The sequence below is a fragment of the Bubalus bubalis genome, chromosome 3 (assembly GCF_019923935.1).
Source record: "Bubalus bubalis isolate 160015118507 breed Murrah chromosome 3, NDDB_SH_1, whole genome shotgun sequence".
In the NCBI taxonomy this organism is placed as follows: Eukaryota; Metazoa; Chordata; class Mammalia; order Artiodactyla; family Bovidae; genus Bubalus; species Bubalus bubalis.
Window position 1 is genome coordinate 17952932 of NC_059159.1, and position 12154 is coordinate 17965085.

The 12154-nt window shown below is 45.5% G+C and overlaps 1 protein-coding gene across 4 annotated transcripts in view; it reads left to right on the forward strand.

The window, feature by feature from the left end:
* PLEKHM1 (pleckstrin homology and RUN domain containing M1) overlaps positions 1–12154 on the forward strand; it is a 57800-nt gene that overhangs the window by 24850 nt on the left and 20796 nt on the right. The gene's annotated exons all lie outside the window — the stretch shown is intronic.

Here is a 12154-nt window from a genome sequence, read left to right on the forward strand (position 1 = left end):
ACGTGTGCTTATACAGTTATACGAGCACCATTTGTTGGAAAGACTTTTCCCACATTTGTATTTATTTATTGGCTGTGCTGGGTCTTCATTGTGGCTCAAGAGCTTCTCTAGTTGTAGCACACAAGCATGGTTGCCCAGCGGCATGTGGGATCTTGGTGCCCCAACTAGGGCTCAAACGCACATCCCTTGCATTAGGAGGCAGATTCTTTACCACTGGACCACGAGGGAAGTCCCTGGTAAGACTGCTATTTACCTGTTGAATTGTCCCACTTTCCCCTTTAAACATTTTTTTGAGGAATGATGTATTTAAAGCACCCAGATCCTCAATGTACACCTCAGTGGATACTTATATATCACATACACTCTGTAACCACCATCCAGATTGAGATATAGAACATTTCCAGCCACCAGAAGTTTCGCTTCTGCCCTCTTCCACTCACTGTCACCCCCACTCCAAAGGAAACCACAGTTCTGACTTGTATCCCATAAAGTCTTTCCTGTTGTTGAACTTTATATAGATAGAATCATATAGTATATGTTCTTTTAGTTCTTTCACTGAACGTTATATATGTGAGCCTCATCTATAGCCTGAGATTCTTTTCCATTGTTCTGTAGTATGCCACCATAAGAATACAGATTCTTTACCACTGGCGCCACCTGGGATGCCCATAGAATATATCACAATGTCCCGTAGAGTCAATTCCCGTAATGTATTCACTGTCCCGTAATAGACGCTTGAGTTATTTTCAGGCTTGGGCTATTTTGAAGAAAGGAGATATGAGCATTCCTATACTTGCCTTTCAGTGAACCCATGTATTTCTTTCTGCTGCTGCTGCTGCTGCTAAGTAGCTTCAGTCGTGTCCGACTCTGTGCGACCCCATAGACGGCAGCCCACCAGGCTCCTCTGTCCCTGGGATCCTCCAGGCAAGAATACTGGAGTGGGTTGCCATTTCCTTCTCCAACGCATGAAAGTGAAAAGTGACAGTGAAGTCGCTCAGTCATGCCTGACTCTTAGCGACTCCATGGACTGCAGCCTACCAGGCTCCTCCATCCATGGGATTTTCCAGGCAAGAGTACTGGAGTGGGGTGCCATTGCCTTCTCCATTCGTTTCTGGGTGTGCATCTAAGAATGGAATTGCTAAGTCACTAGGTAGCCATGTGGTGAGCTCTAGACAGGGAATCCTGGCGTGCTGCAGTCCTTGGGGTCGCAAAGAGGCGGACGTGACTGAGATTGAACTGAACTGGACTGAACTGAGATACTGCCAAACAGTTTTCAAAGGGCTTGTACTAACTTATACTCACATTAGCAATGTGAGCATTTTCATTGTCCTTCGTCATAGTCAGTGGTATTGGCAATCTTTTACATTCTGGCTACTCTGGTAGGTGTATAGTGGGGTCTCGTGTGGTTTTAATTTGCATTTCCCTGATGACTAATGATACTGATGCCTTTTCATCTGCTTTTTGGAAGCATTCTTTAAAGTCATTGTCCCATTATTGAATTGAGTTGTGTTTTCCTTATTGATTTGTAGCAGCTCTTTATATACTATGGATGTGTCTTTTATTGGAGAAAAAAATACATATATATATAATAGCAAATATGTTCATATAATCTATGGCTGGCCTTCCAGTTCAGTTCACTTCAGTTGCTTAGTCATATCCGACTCTTTGCAACCTCTCAATGGTATCTTTTTAGTATTAATTATTTAGCTATGCTGGGCTTTGATTGTGGCATGTGGAGTCTTTTTTTTTTTTTTTTTTTAAATAGTTTCAGCATGTGGGGTCTGGTTCCCTGGCCAGGATCAGACCTGGGACCCCCTGCATTGGGAGTGTGGAGTCTCAGCCACTGGGCCACCAGGGAAGTCCTATCAGTCTTTCTGTTTTTCAACCAATGTGTTTTGTGTCTATTTTTAAAATCTCTTTCTATCCCAAGGCTATGAAGGCTGTGGAAATCCCTGTATTTTCTTCTACAAGCTTTTTTATTTTACCTTTTACAATTAGGTATATGATCCACCTGAGCTTATTTAGATCTGGTATGAGGTCGGTGTTTTCCACATGGATGTCAGGTTGACCTCGCGCTGTTTATTGAATACAACTATAAATCATGGAGCCGTGTACATGTGGATCAGACTGTCCTCTTTTGCTATCCCAAAGGTGACTGCAAGCCCAGAAGTCACAAGGCCCTGAAGGCTGTGACTATGGAAACAGCAGCACACGCTGAGGTTGAAGAGAAAGGCTCTGTGGCCCCCACTAAAGGCGAGGGATGTCCCCTGGGGTCAGCGGCTGTGGGCCCCAAACAGGGTTGCCCCGAGTGACCTTGATTGGGGTGCCTTCACTCCTGTCCAGGGCTGGCTTCTGCTTTACAGGCTCAGACATCCTATCTTGCCGGGGTCCCAAAGCTGGTGGACGGGACAGCTTGTTTTGTCAACAAAAATCTTCCTCTGCTAACCAAGTTTTGACACCTCCCCCGACCCCACCCCAGCCTCCATGCAGCTGCTCACAAACCCAGCACCTTCCAGCCCTGGCTTTTACATTTTTTAAAATAAGGTTACTTATTTGTTTATTTTTGACTGTATTAGGTCTTCGTTGCTGTACACAGACTTTCTCTAGTTGCGGTGAGCGGGGGCTACTCTGTTGCGGTGCATGGGCCTCTCATTGCGGTGGCTTCTCTTGTGGAACATGGGCCCTAGGCTGTCAGGCTTCAGTAGTTGTGGTTTGCAGGCTTAGTTGCCCTGTGACATGTGGGATCTTGGTTCCTGGACCAGAGACCGAACCTGTGTCCCATGCATTGGCAGGTGGATTCTTAACCAGTGGCCCACCAGGGAAGTCCCCCCAGCTTTTACACTTGCTGTTCCCTCTGCTTGAACTGTTTCCCATCTCGCTGCTTTTCCTCAGTGTCCGTTCAACCTTCCCTGACCACCCTGTTTCAAAAACACCCTCCCCAGTGACTCTCTTTCCCTCTCACCTGCTTCACTTTATGACACTCCTCACTTGGTTAGATTCTGTTATATCTTTGTCTACTTGTTTATTGCCTTATTTCTGTCTAGAATATTATCTGCATTATACAAAAGACCATGCCTGGTCCCTTAGCTCTGAGCACTGTACCTGAGGGACAGTAGGTATCAGTGAAGTCCTTAAGTTCTCCAAAGACTCTCAAGATGCCAGCTTGTAAGTTTACATGGAGGAATGCTCCACTGGGTGCATGGGGCAGGCAGGTCAGTCCAACCAGGTCACCCACTGCCTCCTGGCCAGCCTCAGGGGAGTCTGGTTGCTGGAGGGTTGCTTGGGGAACATGGCATCAGGGCACCAGATGCCGAGCCCAGTGTAAGATGCTGGTCCCTCCCGGGGCCTGTCCCCAGGGGGCAGCTGTGTGCCCATCCATCCCCCTTGCCCAGGAGACAGTCCCTATGCTGCCCCTGGGATTCAACTCTTTCTATGCTGCTGTCACTTAGTCATTGCTGTTTATCTGAGAGCCATTCAGCCTTGCTTTAAAACTTTGTTTTTAATTAATTTTATTCAGAACCCCAGCTATGGGCCCAGCACTACGCTTGGTAGAGTGATGGAGCAGGACAGAGGCCCTGCTCTCTGGAGACAGACACTGGGTTAGACAAAGGCCATCTGCATCACAATTACACTTGTGTTAAGTGCTGGGAAGGACTGGAGTGACTCTGCGTATGTGGCATCTGGAAAGTCGTGAGCTGGTTTCTCAGATTGACTCCCAGAGGACAGTCTGACTTCTGAGACTTGGCTCTAATCACTCCCTTCAGGGACCACTGACCTCTGGAATGTGGTCGCTCCGCCAAGTCAGGCCACAGGCAGTCCTTTCACCTGAAGTGATGAGGACAGACTGAACAAAAGGGATGTTTCGAAAGTGGTCTAGAGACCTGACATCTCACCCCTCTGCCAGACCCCTCTCAGGGATTCAGCTGTTGTGCATAGCATCCCGGTACCTGTAGTAACTCCATGTGGCATTCTTCCGTCTTGGGTGCTAGTGGCAGGTGCTGCTCTGGCTTAGATCCTGGGTCAATGGTGATCTCCCCCCACAGGGAACAGGCCAGATGGGGGCCCCTGAGTGAGCAGGAGGCAGGAAGGTGGGGAGGGGGCACAGTGGTGTGCTTCCCCCTCCCTGTAATAACTCGGGATCCTGGAGTGGGGCACAGCTATAGAGCTCAGTCCAGGCTCATGTGCAGAAGCTCCAAGGACCCAGCGTTCCCACTGTTTTTCTCTATTGCTTAAGAGAACAAACGGTTTTCCCCAGAGTCTTATTTCCTGGTGGGTGGCCTGTGGTCACTGGGCCACGTGTGGACACTTCCCAGCAGTCTCCCTCTCCTCCTTGGAGAGAGAGGCCCTCACCAGTGAGCATGTTGTTGTTCAGTCGCTAAGTCATGGACTGCAGCATGCCAGGCTCCTCTGTCCTCCACCGTCTCTGGGAATTTGCTCAGATTCAAGTCCATTGTGTCGTGATGCTCTCCAACCACTTCATCCTCTGCTGCCCCCTTCTCCTTTTGCCTTTACTCTTGCCCAGCATCAGGATCTTTTCCAATGAGTTGGCTTTTCACATCAGGTGGTCAAAGTACTGGAGCTTCAGTTTCAGCAGCAGTCCTTCCAATGAATGTTCAGGGCTGGATTCCTTTAGGATTGACTGGTTTGATTTCCATATAGTCCAAGGAAGTCTCAAGAATTTTCTCCAGCACCACTATTTGAAAGCATCAGTTCTTTGGCACTCAGCCTTCTTTATGGTCCAGCTCTCACATCCATACATAACTACTGGAAAAACAGTAGCTTTGACTATACAGACCTTTGTTGGCAAAGTGCTGTCTGTGTTTTTTAATATGCTGTCTAGGTTTGTCATAGCTTTCCTGCCAAGGAGCAAACGTCTTTTAATTTCATGGCTGCAATCGCTGTCCAAAGTGATTTTGGAGCCCAAGAAAATAAAATCTGTCACTGCTTCCACTTTTTCCCCTTCTATTTGCCATGAAGTGATGGGACCCGGTGCCACGATCTTAGTTTTTTGAATGTTGAATTTCAAGCCAGCTTTTTTACTCTCCTCTTTCATCCTCTTCAAGAGGCTCTTTAGTTCCTCTTCATGTTCTTCCACTAGAGTGGTATTGTCTGCATATGTAAGGTTGATGATATTTCTCCTAGCAGTCTTGATTCCAATTTGTGATTCATCCAGTCCAGCATTTTGCATGATGTACTCTAAGTTAAATAAGCAGGGTGACAATATACAGCCTTGACTCACTCCTTTCCCAATTTTGAACCAATCAGTTGTATATCCAGTTCTAACTGCTGCTTCCTGACCTGCATACAAGTTTCTTGGGAGGCAGGTCTCGTACTCCAGTCTCTTTAAGAATTTTCCACAGTTTGCTGTGATCCACACATTCAAAAGCTTTAGCATAGTCAGTAAAGCAGAAGTAGATGTTTTTCGATCCAGTAAGTGTTGGCAATTTGCTCTCTGGTTCCTCTGCCTCTTTGAAACCCAGCTTGTACATCTGGAAGTTCTCGGTCCATGCAGCTACGTTGAAAGATTTTGAACATAACCTTGCTAGCATGTGAAATAAGCACAGTTATGGTACAGCAGCGTACAGCATCACAGAATCCACATCTGTCTCCTTCCTTGTTTCCTCACCCCACCTTTGTTATCTTACATTGAAAACATTTGGATAGTCAAGATTTATTCCCTCATCTTTTTGAGTTTTGGGGGGACCATGCTATGCCTGTGACTTGTGGGATCTTAATTCCTCAACTAGGGACTGAACCCTGGGCCCTCAGCAGTGAAAAGCACCAGGTCCCAACCACTGGACCACCAGGGAATTCCCACCTTATCTTTTTTAAAAATATATATTTATTTATTTTTGTACTGTGTTGGGTCTTAGTACTGCATCAGGTCTTAGTCTCAGCATGTGGGATCTTTAGTTGTGGCATGTGGAATCTAGTTCCCTGACCGAGGATCGAACCCAGGTCCCCTGCTTAGCGAGTGCAGAGTCTTAGCCACTGGACCACTAGGGAAGTACCCCCCCTCATCTTTTATAACTCTGTGCCAGGCACAAAGAATGACCATTCCAAACAGCTTTGTAGGTGCTAGGATGGAGGTAAGCGTAAAATGCCATAGGAGCCCAGAAGGGATCTCAAACCTACCTGGGGGTGGGTTGGAGGGGGTGTAGGCTGAGGATGAGTAAGGACAGCTTCCAGGAGGAGGTGATGAATGACCTCTGAGCTGAGTTAAGGAAGAGTGGTCTCTCCCATAAGGGTTTCCCTGGTTGTATGCGCCAGGCTCCAGGAATTTCCCTGGATGGCCATGGGATTGCTCCTGCAGCCCATTTTCCTTAGGGAGTTCCCCTGCGTCTTGATGACTTAGACAGGCTTTGTTCAGGATCCTGAGTTGTGAGTGGTCCCTGGCAGTCACCCTGATTGACACATTGTCCTGTCACTGGCAGAAGGAAGCACCTGCTGGTTCTGAGGGTTTTGGAAGAAGCTTTGGAAGCCAAGCTCTGTGAGCCTCCCTGCCACCAAGCTCCTGACTCAGAACTCACCACTCTTGGCTTAAGGAACTCAACAGCATCTGAATGGATTAAGCTGTTCAAACCAATGCTTCTGACGTTCTGGGCAGCTCCAGCCCTGCTCCCCTTCCCTGTCTGTGGGAGTGGGGAGGGCAGTCTTAATTTAGGGGTTGGAAATAGCAACATCAGGGTGAGGTTTTTGGCACTTAACACAACAGCCGGGCTGGTTGCAGCCCTTGGGTGACTCACTTCCTCTGTGTAGACAGCCACTGAGGGCATCCAGCCAGCTTCCCTGCCTCTGCTCTCCCATGACGCTTAGGCACAAAAAGACAGGGAACACTTGAAATAGTGAAGAAAAAGAGCCAGAATTCATTCCCACGAGCCTCCTGACCCCCATCGCACTTCTGTCAGCCCAGTGAGCAACATCAGATTCGGGGAGATAGCAGCAGAAGGGAAGGGGCATGGCCTGGCTGCCTGGAGCCTTGGGGACCTGCTCAGAAATGGGAAGTAGATGCAGAGGAGCTAGTGATATCTCTGGGTCTTGCCTGCCCATGCCTCCTCCATCTCAAACCCTACAAGCAGCACTGAAAAATTCAACATCCTTTAACAAATGGTGCTGGGACAACTGGATATCCACGTGCTAAAGGTGGATCCTTTCTTCACACCATATACAAAAATTTACTCAAAACTGATCACAGATCTAGGCATAAAAGCTAAAACTGTAAACCTCTTTGCAGAAAACATAGGAGTCAATCTTTGTAACCTCGGCTTAGGCAATCATTTTTTTTTTTAATGTTTATGTATTTATGTATTTGGCTGCATCAAGTCCTAGCCACAGCACGTGGAACCCTTTCATTGCCACATGCAGGCTGTTCATTGCAGCATGGGGGATCTCTAGTTGTGGCATGCTGCCTTAGTTGCCCTGTGGCACATGAGAGCTTAGTTCCCTGACCAAGGGTTGAACCTGCGTCACCTGCATTGGAAGGTGGATTCTTAACCACTGGTCCACCAGGGAAGGCCCAGGCAGTGGGTTCTTAAGTGTGATACCAAAAGCATAGAGACAAAAGAAAAAACAGATAAACTGGACTTCATCAAAATTTAAAAATTTTCTGCCTTAAACAAAGTGAAAAGTGAAAGTGAAGTCACTCAGTCGTGTCTCTTTTCGACCCCGTGGACTGTAGCCTACCGGCTCCTCTGTCCATGGGATTCTCCAGGGAAGAATACTGGAGTGGGTTGCCATTCTCTTCTCCAGGGGATCTTCCTGACCCAGGGATTGAACCCGGGTCTCCCACATTGCAGGCAGACGCTTTAACCTCTGAGTTGCCAGGGAAGCCTTAAAGGGCACTATCAAAAAAGTTAAAAGGTAACTCACAGAACTGGAGAAATTATTTGCAGATCATGTATCTTATATGGGCCTAGTACCCTGAACTTAGAAAGAAACCTTGCAACTTGTATTTGCTTCCTAGGGCTTCTTGTGAGAATTAAATGAATTAATACATATCAAGCTTTTAGTCCAGTTCCTGGCTCCAAGCATTAGCTTTCATCCTCCTCCTCATCATTATTTTTTAAATAGACTTTTTAAAATATCTTAAAAATTTTTTTTCAACTTTATTGAGTATAATTTACAAAGTTGTAAGATATTTATAGTATTTTTGTGATGATTTGATATATGATTGATTATTCTGTGAACGGAGAAGGCAATGGCACCCCACTCCAGTACTCTTGCCTGGATAATCCATGGACAGAGGAGCCTGGTAGGCTGCAGTCCGTGGGGTCGCTAAGAGTCAGGCACGACTGAGCGACTTCACTTTCACTCTTCACTTTCATGCACTGGAGAAGGAAATGGCAACCCACTCCAGTGTTCTTGCCTGGAGAATCCCAGGGACGGGGGAGCCTGGTGGGCTGCCATCTATGGGGTCGCACAGAGTCGGACACGACTGAAGCAACTTAGCAGCAGCAGCAGCTTCTGTAACAAAGGACTATACACTGGATGGCTTGCAAACACAGAAATGTATTAGAGTGGTTACCCCTTATCCACAGGGACATGTTCTAAGATCCACAGTGGATGCCTGAAATTGGATAGTACCAAACCCTATATATACTATATTTTTTCCCATACACACATACCAGTGAAAAAGTTTAATTTATAAATTAGGCACAGTGAGGGCCATCCCTAGTGGTCCAGCGCTTAGGATTTCACCTTCCAACACAGCGGGTGCAGGTTCAATCCCTGGTTGGGCGGCTAAGGTCCCACATGCCTGGTGACCAAAAAATCAAAACAGAAAACAGAAGCAATATTGTAACAAACTCAATAAAAACTCTGAAAATGGTCCACATCAAAAAAATCTATTAAAAAAATTAGGCACAGTAAAAGATTAACAATAATAAAATAGAGCAAGTATAACAGTGTTCTGTAACAAAAGTTACGTGAATGTGACCTCTCAGCCCCCCGAATATCTTACTGTACCAATGTAATGCCTTTTCCATCTTAACTTTAGGCACTTATTCACGTGCTATGGGTATAGCTTCTGTAGTTTGAGGTGCAGCAACAAAGCTGGCACAAATTTATTTTTCTTTCTTCATAATCTCACAGATAGAAGACCCTTTCTTACTGTAGATCTTAACAACTTTTGAATATCCTTTCTTTCTTTCCTTATTTAGTCGAGAACTTTTACTGTGTTACTTAAAGAAAGCACTTTACGGCTTCTCTGGCAGATCCGAATTGCCAGCATCACTCGTCTTGTGCTTGGGGCCCTTATTAAGTAAATCAGGGTTCCATGAACACAAGCACTGCGATACCACGGTGGACGATCTGATAACCAAGAGGGCTACTCACAAAGTGACTAATGGCGGGACAAAGGGGTGATTCATGACCCAGGCAGGATGGAGAAGGACGATGAGAGGTTTCATCACACTACTCAGAAGGGTCACAGTGCAAAACTTGTGAATGATGTATTTCTGGAATTTGCCACTTAATGTTTTTGTGGAAAATATAGTTGGCTGTGGGTAACTGAAACCATAGATAAGGGGCAACTGGTGTATCTGATGGTTCTGGAGGCCAGAAGTGCACAGTCCAGATGCTGGCAGGGTTGGTTCCTTCGGGAGGTTCTGAGGAAGAATCTGCTCCACGCCTTTCTCTCAGCCTGTAGTGTCGCCAGGAGCCCTGGGCACTCCCCGGCTTGTAGACACATCACTGCAGCCCCCGCCTCTGTCACCACGTGGGGCTCTCCCTCTGGATCTCTGGCTTCGCTCGGTGTTCTCTGTGTGTTCTCTTTTCTCCTCTTATAAGTAGATCGGTCACACTGGGTGAAGGGCCCACCGTACCCCAGTATGACCTCATCTTAACACATTTGCAACAACTCTACTTTCCAGATAAGGTCACATTCTAAGGTACTGGGGCGGGGAGGATTCCAGCGTATCTTTTGCAGGGTTGTGGGGGAGACACACACAATTCAACCCATAACACGACAAAAGAACAAATAAACCAATTTGAAAATCAGCAAAGGATTTGAATAGACCTTTCTCCAGAGAAAATATACAAATGACCAAAAAGCATATGAAAACATGCCCAGTGTTTTTAGACATCAGAGAAATGCAAACCAAAAGCATAAGTGTGCATTGCATATTGTAGCCATACATTCATCTGACTATAATCAAAAGTACAAATAATAATGATGGAGAGGATGTGGAAAAACTGGAACCCTCATACATTGCTGGTGGGAAGGTAAAATGGTACAGCCACTTAGGAAAACAGTTTGGAAATTCCTCAAATGTTAGACGTAGGTATCAGTTGAGTTCAATTGCTTAGTTGTGTCCAACTCTTTGTGACCTCATGGACTGCAGCATGCCAGGCTTCCCTGTCCATCACCAACTCCCAGAGCTTGCTCAAACTCATGTCCATTGAGTTTGAATGGCATCTGTGATGCCATCCAACATCCCATCTTCTGTCGTCCCCTTCTCCTCCCACCTTCAATCTTTCCTAGCATCAGGGTCTTTTCTAATGAGTTAGTTCTTTGCATCAGATGGCCAAAGTATTGGAGCTTCAGCTTCAGCATCAATCCTTCCAATGAATATTCAGGATTGATTTCCTTTAGGATTGACTGGCTGTATCTCCTTGCAGTCCAAAGGACTCTCAAGAGTCTCCTCCAACACCACAGTTCAGAAGCATTAATTCTTCGGCACTCAGCTTTCTTTATGGTCCAACTCTCACATCCATACATGGCTACTGGAAAAACCATAGCTTTGACTAGACGGACCTTTGTTGGCAAAGTAATGTCTCTGCTTTTTAATATGCTGTCTAGGTTGGTCATAGCTTTTCTTTCAAGGACCAAGCGTCTTTTTATTTCATGGCTGCAGTCATCATCTGCAGTGATTTTGCAGCCCAAGAAAATAAAGTCTGTCACTGTTTCCACTGTTTCCGCATCTATTTGCTAGGAAATGATGGGACCAGATGCCATGATCTTCATTTTTTGAATGTTGAGTTTTAAGTCAGCTTTTTCACTCTCTTTCACTATCAAAAAGAGGTTCTTTAGTTCCTCTTAGCTTTCTGCCATAAGGGTGGTATCATCTGCATATCTGAGGCTATTGATATTTCTCCCGGCAATCTTGATTCCAGTTTGTGCTTCATTCAGCCCAGCGTTTCTCATGATGTACTCTGCATATAAGTTAAATAAGCAGAATGACAATATGTAGTCTTGATGTACTCCTTTCCCGATTTGGAACCAGTCTGTTGTTCTATATCTGGTTCTAACTGTTGCTTCTTGACCTGTATACAGGTTTCTCAGGAGGCAGGTAAGATGGTCTGGTATTCCCGTGTCTTGAAGAATTTTTCACAATTTGTTGTAATGCACACAGTCAAAGGCTTTAGCATAGTCAATGAAGCAGATTTTTTCTGGAATCCTTTTGCTTTTTCTATGATCCAACAGATGTTGGCAATTTGATCTCTGGTTCCTCTGCCTTTTCTAAATCCAGCTCGAACACCTGGAAGTTCTCAGTTCACGTACTGTTGGAGCCTGGCTTGGAGAATTTTGAGCATCACTTTGCTAGTGTGTGAGATGAGTACAATCGTGTAGTACTTTGAGCATTCTTTGACATTGCCTTTCTTTGAGATTGGAATGAAAACTGACCTTTTCCAATCCTGGGCCACTGCTGAGTTTTCCAAATTTGCTGGCATATTGAGTGCAGCACTTTCACAGCATCATCTTTTAGGATTTAAAATAACTCAGCTGGAGTTCCATCACCTCCACTAGCTTTGTTTGTAGTGATGCTTCCTAAGGCCCAGTTGACTTCGTATTCCAGGATGTCTGGCTCTAGGTGAGTGATCACACCATCGTGGTCATCTGGGTCATTAAGATCTTTTTTGTTATCATATTATCCATCCATTCCACTCCTAGGTGTGTACCAAGAGAATAGAAAACATGCGTCCACAGAAAAACTTTTCCATCAAGGTTCTCTGCAGCATTATTCATAATTGCCAAAAAGTAGAAAACTACTCATATGTCCATCTTCTGAGGAGTGGATATATAAAACATGATAAATCCATAATTGGAATATTACTTGGTAATAAAAAGGAATAAAGTAATGATACATGCCGGGACATGGATAAACCTTGAAAACATCATGCTAAGGGAAAGAAACCAGTTTCAAAAGACCACATG